General features: G+C 48.8%; 1 protein-coding gene across 1 annotated transcript in view; it reads left to right on the top strand.

Moving 5' to 3' along the window:
* SLC16A10 (solute carrier family 16 member 10) overlaps positions 1-13,155 on the top strand; it is a 118,691-nt gene that overhangs the window by 57,857 nt on the left and 47,679 nt on the right. The gene's annotated exons all lie outside the window — the stretch shown is intronic.

A 13,155-nucleotide genomic window follows, 5' to 3' on the forward strand; every position in this document is an offset into this window, starting at 1 on the left:
GGTGGGGTACGCCTCTGATAGACCTATTTGCCACTGACGACAACAAGAAATGTCACCTTTATTGTTCCAGAGCGGGCTTCAGTCACAATTCTTTAGGAGACACCTTTCTCCTCAACTGGAGCGGGCCCCTCATATACTTTTCCACTCACATCTCTTATCTCAAGAGTCCTCCAGAAAATCAAACTCGACAGGGCCACAGTAATATTACTAGAACCTGCAAGGACACGACAGCACTGGTATCCACTCCTCCTACGCTTGGCAGTGTGCCCCCCCCTCCCCCCAACATCCACTCCCACTGATCCCAAACTTGCTAATGCAGAACCAAGGCTTTCTCCTGCATCCACAACTGCACACCCTTCACCTCACAGCATGGTACCTCGCTGGTTAAATGTCTCAGACTGTGCTCCGATCAGGTCAAGAACGTCCTAATCCACAGTAGGAGACAAAATACACGATCTATTTACCTTGCTAAATGGCACAGGTTCACTTCTTGGTGCTCTGAGCACCATATGGATCCTCAGACAGCCCAGATGCACACCATCCTGGACTATATGATGCACCTGAAACAGGATTAGCCTGTGTGTCCCTAAGAGTCCATCTTGTGGCAATGACAGCCTTTTGACATCCAATTGACGGCATTTCTTTATTCGCTCACCCTCTCACAAAGATTTCTTAAGGGGCTAATAAACCTGAACCCTCCTCTGTGCACTTCCTCTCTATTGTGGAGCTTGGACTTAGTACTTGGAACTCTTATGACACTCCCTTTTGAGCCATTAGCCACAATATCTCGCCAGACATTGATGATGAAATTGGTCTGGTCTGTCTCATTGCTATCACCTCAGCACATAAAGCGAGTGAGATTTCAGCGCTTATGGCGGTACCCCCATACACCATTTTCAACAAGGACAGTGTGATCCTCAGACACCATCCAGCCTCTATCCCTAAGGTCTGTTCTGATTTGCACCTTAATGAACCAGTGGTTCTACCTGCATTTTACTCAAAACCGCACGCCTCGCCACGTGCTAGACATCCGCAGAGCCCTAGCCTTCTATATAGAATGCACTAAGTCTTTTCGGAAGACAGACTGATTACTAGTCTCCCTTGCTGAATGCTCTAGAAGGCTGTGTCCAGACTCAGGGGTTTTTTCCGAAAAAGTAGCCTTTTTCCAAAAAAACTTCACCTGCGTCTAGACTGCAGCCACGTTCTTTCGAAATTAAATCGAAAACACGGCTTTTCTTTCGACGGTGGTAAACCTCATTTTACGAGGAAGAACGCCTTTTTTTCGAAAGTGCTCTTTCGAAAAAAGGCGTTCTTGAATGCAAACGGGTTTTTCAAAAGAGAGCATCCAGACTGCCTTTCGAAAAAGCGGCTTGCTTTTTCGAAAGTTCCGCTTGCAGTCTAGACGCTCTTTTTCAAAAGAGGCTTTTTCAAAAGTATCTTTTGAAAAAGCCTCTTTCGAAAGAGGCTTGCATTCTAGACATAGCCGAAGTGAGCCTATATCATCCCAGAGAATAGCAAACATTATTGTTTCCTGCATAACCCAGTGTTGCGCTATTTGTAATGTACCACAGCCACAACATCCTAGAGCCCACTCTGAGAGCCATGGCAGCTTCCACTGCTTTCCTTAGAGGCGTTCCCTCTTTCCGATATCTGTAGGGCAGCCACCTGGGCCTCCAACCATACATTTGCCAAACACTACACTATTCAGTGCAGATGGCTTCCGGATACTTCCGTAGCATCTGCAGTGCTTTCATCCATAAACAGATACGGGCCTCTGAATCCCATCTTCCTTTGCACGGGTGGGTACTGCTACTCAGTCACCTACATTGGAGCACCCACGGGGACATCACTTAAAGAAAGCAAAGTTACTCACCTTGGTGCAGTAACTGTTGTTCTTAGAGTTGCGTGTCCCTGTGGGTGCTCCACTACCCATCTGCCTCCCCGCTTCAGAGTCAGTTTCCTGTCTTTCAGATTCTGAGGCGGGTTCAAGGAACTGGTTAGAACTGGATCGTGCAGCGCGGGAGAGCACGAACGCCACATGATGCCCCCACACATGCGCGGTCCAGCCATCTACGGCTTTGAAAGATCTCCATCCTGCGGTGCCAGGGCAAGCCCAGCACCTACAGTGGAGCACTCATGGGGACACATCTCTCGAAGAACGACACTTACTGCACCAAGGTGAGTAACTTCATTTTCAACTATTTCATAATTTCCAGGAAAAAGATGATTGAGGGCCAGTCTCAACTTATGTCAGGAATTTTAATTTGTGAATATACATATATACCTATTTATGTTGGCATCAATAATTCCTTCCTTGGGGGTAAAAGCATATGGTTTGCAGTTCTTGACATGAAAGATGCTTATTTCCATGTGGATGCTTGCCCATCTCAAAGAAGATTCCTCAGGTTTTTGGTAATGCAGAAACACTAGTAGTTCAGGGTACTTCCATTACATCTGGCAACAGCACCAAAAACCTTCACAAAGGTTTCTTCTGTAGCGGCAGCATAGATGAGATGATATAGTGATAGTTTTTCCATAATTGGACAACTATATCTTCAGACTACTAACCCCATATGGGTTGTCTCTGCTCCACCTCTTGGCATCCTTGGATATCTGTGTAACTAATGGAAAAAAATCTAGTCTTGATTTCTATGCAGCCTGTAGAATTGATGGGCATGGTCCTGAACTTGTCTGCAGCAAATGACTACCTAACTGCATACAGATTCCATGTCACAAGCAGTCTGATAAACCAAGTCACTCAACCATTACCAGCAGTTGTATCTGTCTTTCTTTGCTAGGCCACATAGCCTCCTGTACTTGGGTAACACCATTTGTCAGGTTAATTCTGTGTCTGCAAGCCAGGCTCAGGTCGATGTCTATGCCAAATGGATGCAGCATGAGCTCTATAGTGATAATTCCCATCAACTTCGCTTCCTAGGAAGGAGGGGAATTTGGAGCTGATACACCAGAGACAAGGGAAACGAGGTGGGGTACAGAGATCAATAACGGTTGAGAGTGAAAGACCCAGAAGAGCTGAGGGTCCTGTAAAAATGAGGTTTACAGGGTTGTTGTACAAAAGGTTTTTGTGCAAAGTGGCCCCGTTTACCTTGCATTTTTTTGTGCAAAAAACCTCTTCCACAAAAAGGATCAGAAGAGGATATGCAAATGAAAGTGCGACATATGATAATAAGTGCTCCATTTGCATTTCCTCTTCCGGAAAAAGTTCCTAGTGTCGCCATAGCCCAAGTGTACGTCTCCTGGACTACACTCTCTTTGGCTACGCCAAGACTGCCAAGAAGTTGGAAAAAGATATGCAAATGGTGAACTGCAGTTTGAGTATCTCTTTCCGCTTTTTTTCCAAAAGAGGCTTTTCTGAAATTTGGCCTCATATAAATTTCAGACCCCCCCAGCAGACCAGGGGGACAGGAGCAAAGGGGCTGTCCTGCTGTGGGCGTGCTCCAAGGCTTTGCTCCCCGTCTTCCTGCAGACCAGGGAGACGGAGAGCAAAGCTGAGGAGCATGCCCCTCAGCGGGACAGCCCAAGCGCGCCCGGGCTGTCCCGCTGCGGGCGTGCTCCGCAGCTTTGCTCCTGTCCCCCTGGTCTGCTGGGGGGGGGGGGGGTCCAGCAAAGCCACTGGACCCCCCCAGCAGACCAGGGACACCAGAGCAAAGCCGCTGCCTGGGCGGCTTTGCTTGTTTGCCTGGGAGCAAAGCCGCCCAGGCGGTGGCTTTGCTCGGATGTCCCTCGTCTGCTGGGGGGGTCCAGCGGCTTTGCTGGACCCCCCCCCCAGCAGACCAGGGGGACAGGAGCAAAGCCGCCCAGGCGGGGGGAGTCCCGCCGCCTGGGCGGCTTTGCTCCGGGGCAAACGAGCAAAGCCGTCCAGGCAGCGGGACTCCCCCCGCCTGGGCGGCTTTGCTCAGGTGTCCCTGGTCTGCTGGGGGGGTCCAGCAGCTTTGCTGGACCCCCCCAGCAGACCAGGGAGACCGGGAGAAGCTTTTCTCGCCCCGGAGGACACGGGTGGCGATCCACCGCCCGTGAGCTCCGGGGCGAGAAAAGCCCCATTCGTAAGTGCGGATCCGACGTAAGTCGGGGACTGCCTGTATAGTTCTTTGGTGTGGACACACTTCTGCTAGTGTAAAAGCGCTTTCCCGTGGAAGACTAAACTATTCTAGTGAAAACACTTTATATCCGTATAACTGCATAAACACTAAGGAGTTGTGCTGGTATAAAGTGGTACAAGATGTGTACGACAAAGCCTTGGAGTGAGTGGGAGTTCCAGGAAGTGAGTGTTTTTTGTTTTTCTTTTTTTGTTATGGATAATAAAAATGTCCACTAACTTTAGAATTGAATTTTAAAACAAATTAAACAAACTCTCCACACATTTGGAATGGAATGAATTCCTTCCCTTCCCCTGCTTGGGATATAAAACAAAACGATCTCTGACTCAGAGTATGGGGAAAAAAATCTATAGATTTATTCCACAATTTCCCATGTTCAGGTTGCTTGCACATTCTGGAAAAAAACCTGCACAAAATACTCTCTCTAGGGGTGCCTACCCTTACCCATTTCTAGAGCTTAGGCATAATCTTTCCAATATAAAAGCTTCAGAGGGATAGCCGAGTTAATGATTTCATCACTGGACCCAACATCATCAGCCACTACATTGGGCTCATTTAACTGCACATGCACTAATGTGTTCTATGCCAGCAATGCCCCACTGCCATGTATATTGGCCAAACTGGACAGACTCTATGGGAAAGAATTAATGGACACAAATCAGATATCTGAAAAGGCAACACACAGAAACCTGTTGGAGAACACTTTAACCTGCCCAGGTAATCATTAATGGATCTCCAAGTCACCGTGTTGTTTCAGGGCAATTCCACAAGCCAAATACACAGGAAAGGGTTGCAACTTAACTTCATTTACAAGTTTAATTATCAGAATGGAATTAACAGAGACATTGGCTGGCTCGCACACTACCTTCCACATCCTAATGACTTAGCATCTCCATTGTTTGGTTGGTTAATTGTTCTTATCAGCCTCTTGTAACTTGAATAATCTATTCACTGTCTTTTTCTCCTTTTCCTCCTCCCCCTCTCCCCCACCTATCCCTTATTTATTCTTGGATTTGAACTTTTAATATTCCATCTGAAGAAGTGGGTTTTGCCCACAAAAGCTCATGATAGCATCTACATGTTAGTTTTTAAGGTGCTACTAGACTATTTGTTGTGTTTTAAGCCTTTCCAAAATAGGCACTTACTTTTACTCTCCTTTGTAGTGGCACTGAGTTCAGTTACCAAGAGAATGAGTCTGATCTATAGCCTTAGCTAATAACCAGTTGGCTTTTAGCTCATGCCCTAAGCTCCAGAGATCCCGGGTTTAATTCCAATTACACTTGGATTTAATCATCTTCATTTGTGAGAGTGCTGTTTTTCACAGGGAGGTGGAACCAAAGTAAGCTTTCACTTTTAAAGCACAGGACAATAGAAGTGGGTACTTTTTTTGGTTTAAAAATTCCCAGATATTGCTATCCCTGGATCTGGCTTTCAGCTCAATGTCACTTTGCCGGCTAATTGGAGTTAGAGTGTGGGAAGGGGTGTGGGCTCTGATTTAGGCCCAAGGTGTTTGGAGTGTGTGGGCTCCAGGATGAGCTATGAGAAGGGGTTGAGGTGCAGGAGAGGGTTCTAGGAGGGAGTTTGGGTGAAGGAGCGAGCACTCCTGTCTGGGGCAGGAGGTTGGGGTGCAGGGTGCTGGCTCTGGGAGAGAGCTTAGGGTTCAGGCAAGGTGCTGGAGTACAGGAAGAGATGCAGGCTCTGAGGGTGTGTGGGCTCAGAGCAGTGGGTTGGGGTATGGGTGGGGTTCAGAATGCAGGCTCCAGCTGGGTGCCATTTACCTCAGGTAGCTCCTGCTTGGCAGTGCAGCAGGGCTAAGGCAGTCTTCCTGTTTGCCCTGGCTCTGTGCTGTTCCTGGAAGTGTCTGTCATGTGTGCCAGTGGCTCCTGGGAGAGGGAGTAGCAGATGGCTCCGTGTGCTGCCCCTGTCTTCCGGCACCATCTCTGCAGCTCCCATTGGTCACGGTTTCGTTTCCAGCCAGTGAGAGCTGGAGGGGCAATGCCTTCAGGTAAAGGCAATGCGCAGAGGTCCCCTACCCTCCACCCCCACAGCCTCAGGGATGTACCAGCCACTTTCAGCAATGGTGTAAGGCTACAGCAGGCAGGCCTGCTTAACCCCATTGTGCTGCTGGACTGGTAATAGCTGATCTCTCATGGCTTGGCTGCAGAAGCCTCAATGGGATCAAGCCTGATTCCAGGACTTCTGGCCAAACTGGGATTGCTTGTCAGACTCCACAATTGATCATCGATCACGATCTACTGGTTAGTGATCACTGGTATAACATGAATAACACTTATATTAAGGAGATCGTCCAAGGTGAAGCAGACCATTAACACCCACGTAGCCATAAGACAAGAAGTGGGGTTAGTGGATTACAGATTGTTGTAATAAGCAATAAATCAAATGCCTAAATTAAGACCATGTGTCAAGGCTGTTCCCTGCTCTGGCGCTCAGAGTGCAGAAGGGACCTTATTGCCTCTATAGGCTTCTGCTTAAAAGCTTCCCAAGATCCCAGATTTCCTGGCTTTGGGAGGTAGGGCTTTTTCACTTGGTGGTGGTAACCTCTTTTCCTGAATCCAGGAAGAAGCACTTGGAACTTGTTCCAGAGGAGTATGCTAAGCTCTTCTAACACAAGAGAAAACAAACTGTAATCTCTGACTGACCTCTCAGTCTTAGGCGTGCATACACAGATCTCTTATTGCTTTCCAGGACACAAGAATTTTATTAAACAAAACAAAAAGATGTACTTGATGAAGCATACTTGGTTGCTCAGTGTTTTAAAGCAACTGAAAAGAACAATTTAAAAACACAGAAAATTCCATCCCTGGGATACAGCTTAAAGTACAGTATATGGCGGTGGGGAAGGGACACATGGAATTAGCACAGAGATGTTTAACCAACAGCAAAACTGAGAAGAAAACCTGATCATGTCTAACTACACATTTTTGTCTACTTACAATCTGTGCTTCGAGGTCCAGTCCATTTCCATGCCCGGTATTCTTTGTAGGCATGGTATTTCTGCCTGGTTCAATTCATCACGTTCCCTCAGCTCCTGGCTTAAAACTCCATAAAGAGCAGCAGCAGCCAGGTATATCTTCAAATTCAAATCCCAACACTTTCTCCTATTGGCTCTCCTGGTTCCCTGCCAACACACCCTCACTACCTAAGTTTAACCCTTTAGTTGCCGAATGCTGGGATGTTCAGAAAAGGACCTATCCTTTACACAATGATTTTTAGTATTTAGTAAAATTATGAATTTAAGTTCCCAGTCTTCTCTTTTGACTATATTGTATGGGTTTCCTATGAGGATGGGGACTAATAGGTCACACACAGAGTGATTGCTCTGTGAAGAGCATTCACTCATAGGTTTTTGTCTTATTTTCCTGTGTGAGCTCATTTGAGAGTGTGGTGACTTTCTGTCTGGTTTCCTGGGTGGCAATTAGTGCATTGGAAGAGCTACACTCTCCTCCCTCCCCTCCCCCCCCGATGTAAAATATAGATCTCTTGGCTGCACACATTGAACAATATATTAGAATTTAGGTTTTTCCCCCTCTTCCTGTCTTTCTCTTCAGCCCCCGAGAGAGTGAATTGTAGCTCATAAAAGATTATGCTCTAAAATTGTAATAAATTTGTTAGTCTTTAAAGTGCCACCAGACTCCTCGTTTAAATTTAGTAGATGTTACTCATCTTTGAGGATAATATCCTTCAAATAGTAATATGGGGAAAATAATATTTCTCGCTTTATTTGAGATTAGTAAAGTTTGTTTTCCTGCCTGTAACTGTTTCTTTTCTAAATGTGAATATGCTGCTCTGTTAAGGTTGGAATTGATATGTTTTACCTTGTCTGAGTCACCTTTCCTTCTACCCCTGCTTCAGCAACTGTCAGCATCTGCTGCCCCCTTTTCCTCCTGCCCCATGCTCCCCACCTTGTTGGCAGGCCTGTCTATTGGAAACCTGGTGAACTGTAATGATGTTGCTGCCAATACTTTATATGTAGAATTCTACAGGAAATCAGAAATAGGTTATGAAACAGCTCAATCACTCTCCTCTTCCCTGTCTATGCCCTCCCAAAAGAAGCTTGATTATGATTTTGAGGTACAGGGAAATTTTCTTCCTAACTTCAGGCAGTTAATAGAGGCTTAAATCCTTCAGCATGAATGCTGATAGTCACTGTATATTCTCCCCCCTCCACCCCCGCTAGTATAATTTTTTCAGGTCTAATCTTGTTGCTTTAATGCTTTTTGTCAGGGAATTCTCCTGATTACTATATGCTTACAAAACACATTTTCTTTTATCAGTTGAGATCATTCTTAGAATTCCACATATATCCTTGACTTTGCCACTTCCTGATTTTTTTTTGAGCTCTTCATTTTTTCAGTCTTAACATTTGTTAGTACATAGTTTTAGCTTCGTTTTCTTCTTTTTGAAAGAATAATTTCTCTAACTTGGAAAGCAGCTAGAAAACAGTAAAATGCTGTTTTAACAAGCTTTTTGAAAGTGCGTCTGCGACTGCATTTAATGGGGAAGCAAAGCTCCCATTCTATATAACCTCTGCAGAGGAAAAATGTATTATTCTGTATGCATGAAGTACATTTGTTTAAAGCTCTGTCACTTTCCTAAATGAGAACAGATTTTTCACTTGACTACTGTTTAGTGTTTCCAATAGCGTTGCCAGGCATCTGTTTTGACTGGTACAGGCAGTCCCCGGGTTACGTACAAGATAGGGACTGTAGGTTTGTTCTTAAGTTGAATCTGTACGTAAGTCGGAACTGGCGTCCAGATTCAGACACTACTGAAACTGACCGCCAGTTCTGACTTACATACAGAATCAACTTAAGAACCCCAGGCGTCCCCAAGTCAGCTGCTGCTGAAACTGATCAGCAGCTGATTCCAGGAAGCCCGGGGCAGAGCTGTAGTCAGCGCTGGTCCGTTTCAGCAGAAGCTGACTTGGGGACGCCTGGGGCAGAGCAGCTGGGGTGCTGCTGGGTTGCTCCAGTAGCGCCACTCCTGGGTGCTACTGGACCAACCTAGCAGCACCCCATCTGCTCTGCCCCAGGCGTCCTGATTCAGCCGGTGCTGAAACTGACCAGCAGCGGCTGAATCAGGACCTGGGGCAGAGCAGCTGGGGTGCTGCCGGGTTGGTCCAGTAGTGCCCAGAGCGGGCGCTGCAGGACCAATCGGCAGTGCCCCAGCTGCTCTGCCCCAGAGTCCAAAACAAAAGCCTGGTCTGCTGGGGGGGGGGGGGGGAGAGCACACTAGCTGCCCCCCCTCCCCAGCAGACCAGGGACACGGGGAGCAGAGCCTCTGAGGCTTTGCTCTGGCAAAGCCTCAGAGGCGAGGGACCCCGCCGCGGCTGCGGCTTCAGTCCGGGAGCCTGTGGTCTGCTGGGGACGGTCCCCAGCAGACCACAGGCACCTGGATTGAAGCGGCAGCAGTGGCGGTTTCCCGCGCCTCTGAGGCTTTGCTCTGGCAAAGCCTCAGAAGCGCGGGAACCCGCCCGGTGCCCCTGGTCTGCTGGAGACGGTCTCCAGCAGACCAGGGGCACCGGAGCAGCTTACGAACGGGGCTTTCTCGCCCCGACTTCCGGGGCGAGAAAGCCCCGTTCGTAAGTGCGGATCCGACATAAGTCAGATCCGCGTAAGTCGGGGACTGCCTGTATACCTGGTTGAAAAGGGACCCTGGCAGCTCCACTCAGCACTGCTGACCAAGCTGTTATAATCAGGTCTTGGTGACCACTTCCTGGGAGCTGCTGTCAGCACCACCAGGACCCTGCATCCTCCCCCACACCCCAGCCCTCTTTCCAGAGTCCACACACCACTACCCCCTGACTTAAGCCCCCTGCTGTACCACAAACCCCTCATCCTTGGCCCTGCCCCAGAGACCACATCCTCAGCTGGAACCTTCTTGTGTGCTCTGAACCCTTCAGCCCCAGCCCAGAGCCTCTTTTGCACCAAAAGCTCCTCAGGTGGATATCCCCCTCAGTTCCTTCTTACGCCCCGATGGTAGCTGTAGCGCTGCTTAAGACTGATGGTCCTTACCCTTAGTCTGTATATAGTTCTCTTACAACTACAACACTCAAGAGATATTAGTTGGTTAGTAGTTAATTAGTTGTAAATAGTTTTAGATAAGGAGGGCTTCTCCCCTCTAGCCTCTCCCTGGTTGGGGAAAGGATGTCAGGACCAACGGGATTCAAGCTGTGTGTGTCATGCTTGAAACCGATGTCCTGCGGGGGATCCTCATGACTCTTGCTTAAAGTTTCTTGGAGAGGCCCACCATACAGAAAGCTGCAACATCTGCAAGGAGTTTTAAACTGAGGCCTAAGTGTGAGAGACTCTAGACTCAAGCTTATCCTCATGGAGTCTGCTTTACAGCTGCCAGCTCCAGAGTGCCCCATCCCAGCACAGTGCACCATCCTTGGTGCGGGAGGCCTCAGTGGTGCCGTCTAGCCACCAGACCACCTCCTCAAAACCCTCGAGGCACCAGTCACAGTCCCCTGCACCGAGGAGTTAAGGACACCGGGGGGAGAGCCCCAGAGAGGCGTGGCCACAAAGTGCATACTAAGGAGGGGCACTTGGCTTCAAAGGCACTCTGGAATGTCCCGATACTGCCAAGCTGAAGACATAGCCCTATGTGGAGAGAGTCTGGTACCAGAAGGGACTTTTGAAGGACTCCACAATCTGTTGATCCCGGAGACCTTTGCATTATGGGAGCTCATCGAACTGACCTCCCTAGAGGCAGAGGGCTCAGCACTGTAGGTGCCAAGATCACCATTTCTGGCACCGCGGGCAGCTTTGGGATCATCTGAGCCAGCACTGTCATGGGCACTAAGTTAATGGGCAGCGTTGATACCAGCACTGATATGAACATTGGCGCCAGTACCGGCATCAACGCCAGTAATGGCACTGGCAACTGTAGCACAGGCAAATCCTACACTTCTGTGGATGGCATTTGGAAGCCCAGTACCGCAGACTGTTCCGGTACCGCTGACATATGCATCCTCCCAATCCCCACCCTCGGGACCAGCATACTCGACCCTGACAATGCCGCACCATTTGGTACCAATGGAACAACAGCATCCGACCCTGATACTGCTAATGCCTCCGCCTCTGCCAGCACCAGGCCCGGTACACAGAGGGAAGCAGACGGCCATGGCGCAACACCAGTGGGAGCACACATCAACAGCTCCCCCTTGGTCAGCCTCTGATTACTCATTGGAGTCAGAGGCTGAATCCGTATGCTTACTGAGATCTTCATACAGGTAGAGGTCCTTGCACTGCTCCCATTCCGATCATAGATCATGGCGCTGGAGCTCTTTGGATACATGCACTTGGATACCCCAATGGCAGCCACATCCTCATTGGCCATTCTGGACTCCGTGGGCATACCACCAGGCTCAAGGCCCACCTCCCCCAGTATCAGCATCAGGGTCATCACATCAGGGAAGTGTCCCTTCAGCAACTGTCCCCCATACAAAGCCCCCCATCAGAAGTGAGCCATCCAGGGGACAAGGACCTAGTAAGACCCCCAGTTATAGGGGAAGGTCCTGGGGCCATGGCACCTCCGTCAGGTAGGCCAGATGGCATCCCCAGTGATGACCATGTCATAGGCTGCAGAATTGGCAGAGGAGTAATTGGCAGAATCCTCCTCCTCGCCGGATGAGGCCTTAGTGGATCCTGCCCCTCCACTTTTATCAATGGATGTTAGGGCATACCAGAATCTGCTTGGTAGGTTGGCAGCTAACCTGGGGGTCCAAGCAGAAGTGGTCCAGGAGAAGTCTGACCCTATGGTTGACATCCTCTCAGTGGTCATTTTGGGCAGAACAAAACTGGACACAAACTATCTAGGATTTTATGACAGATCCCAGCCTCAATCCCTTCCACTCACAAGGGGGGTGGAGAAGTGCTATTTTGTCCCTTTTGCAGGTCACAAACACCTCTTCACACACCCTCCCCTGGTTCACTAGGAGTGTAGGCTGCGGGGCAGAGAGCACCGGGGCCCACACCCAAATCCAAGGAGCCCAAGAAGCTCAACCTCCTGGGAAGGAAGACTAAGGCCTCTGAACTTGCAAAGAAACTCACGTTCATGTGAACATTTGAGAATTCAAGGTCACTTGGTTTGTATGCACAGCCTTTCTACCCAAGCTGTTGAGGACTGTGTGTCAAAGTAATGAACATCAAGAGTACATTCCATAATAGTGCAGGAGACCTTGTTGGCTGGCTTTAGAAATATGCTGCCTCAGATTTGTAAGGCAGCCATGTAGAGTAACCCACTGATCTTTGTTAAATGTTACACAGTTGGCATGGTAACTAGAGCAGATGCCATTTGGAAAAGCACAGCTGCAGTCTATTTAACTCAGCTGATACTCCTAATGTCCATCATCTGGAAGAGGATACTGGTTGTCAGTCACATAGAGTGGGACTCATTTGAGGAGAGATGGAGGAAGTGGCTGGAGGGTGGGGGTGCAGAAAGGTGGGGGAGTTTGGGGTCTCCCAGCTGGGCTGCAGCAGCCAGAAGAGTAGAGAAGAGAGACTACTAGGATTACAGCAACATGTGAAAACCCTAGCACTCTCCAAGACTCAAACTAGGTGGGAGAAATGGGGGAGGGGGAGGGTGCTGCTGAGGAATGGAGTGGTGGGGAGTCTGTGATGTTTCCTCTGACTCTCAGCTGGGCTGTAGATGCCTGCAACTCTGAGAGGCAGGAATTTCTTCCAAGAGGCTGGGCTGGGGGGAGCAGACTGCACAGGGATAGATGGGGGAGAAGGAGAGTGGGTGCCAGCATCTGTGTGGTAAGATTGGGGGGGTGGTGGGTTGTTTGGAGCATCCTAATTCCCATCTGGGCTACAGCAAGAGTCAGACACTCTGTCTCAGCAGAGCAGGTTCTGGTGCAGGGGAGCGATACAGGACTCTCTCTTGGGTTAGAGGGGGGGAAGGGAAGCAGCCTGCATGGGAGGTGCCAGACTTTCAGATGATTATGCTGGCATGTTGGGGCATGAGGCTACATGGCATATAGGCATAGTGACCGTATTTTTCTGAACCAAAA

This window comes from Pelodiscus sinensis, chromosome 3, assembly GCF_052426305.1.
Source record: "Pelodiscus sinensis isolate ZL-2025 chromosome 3, ASM5242630v1, whole genome shotgun sequence".
Taxonomy (NCBI): Eukaryota; Metazoa; Chordata; order Testudines; family Trionychidae; genus Pelodiscus; species Pelodiscus sinensis.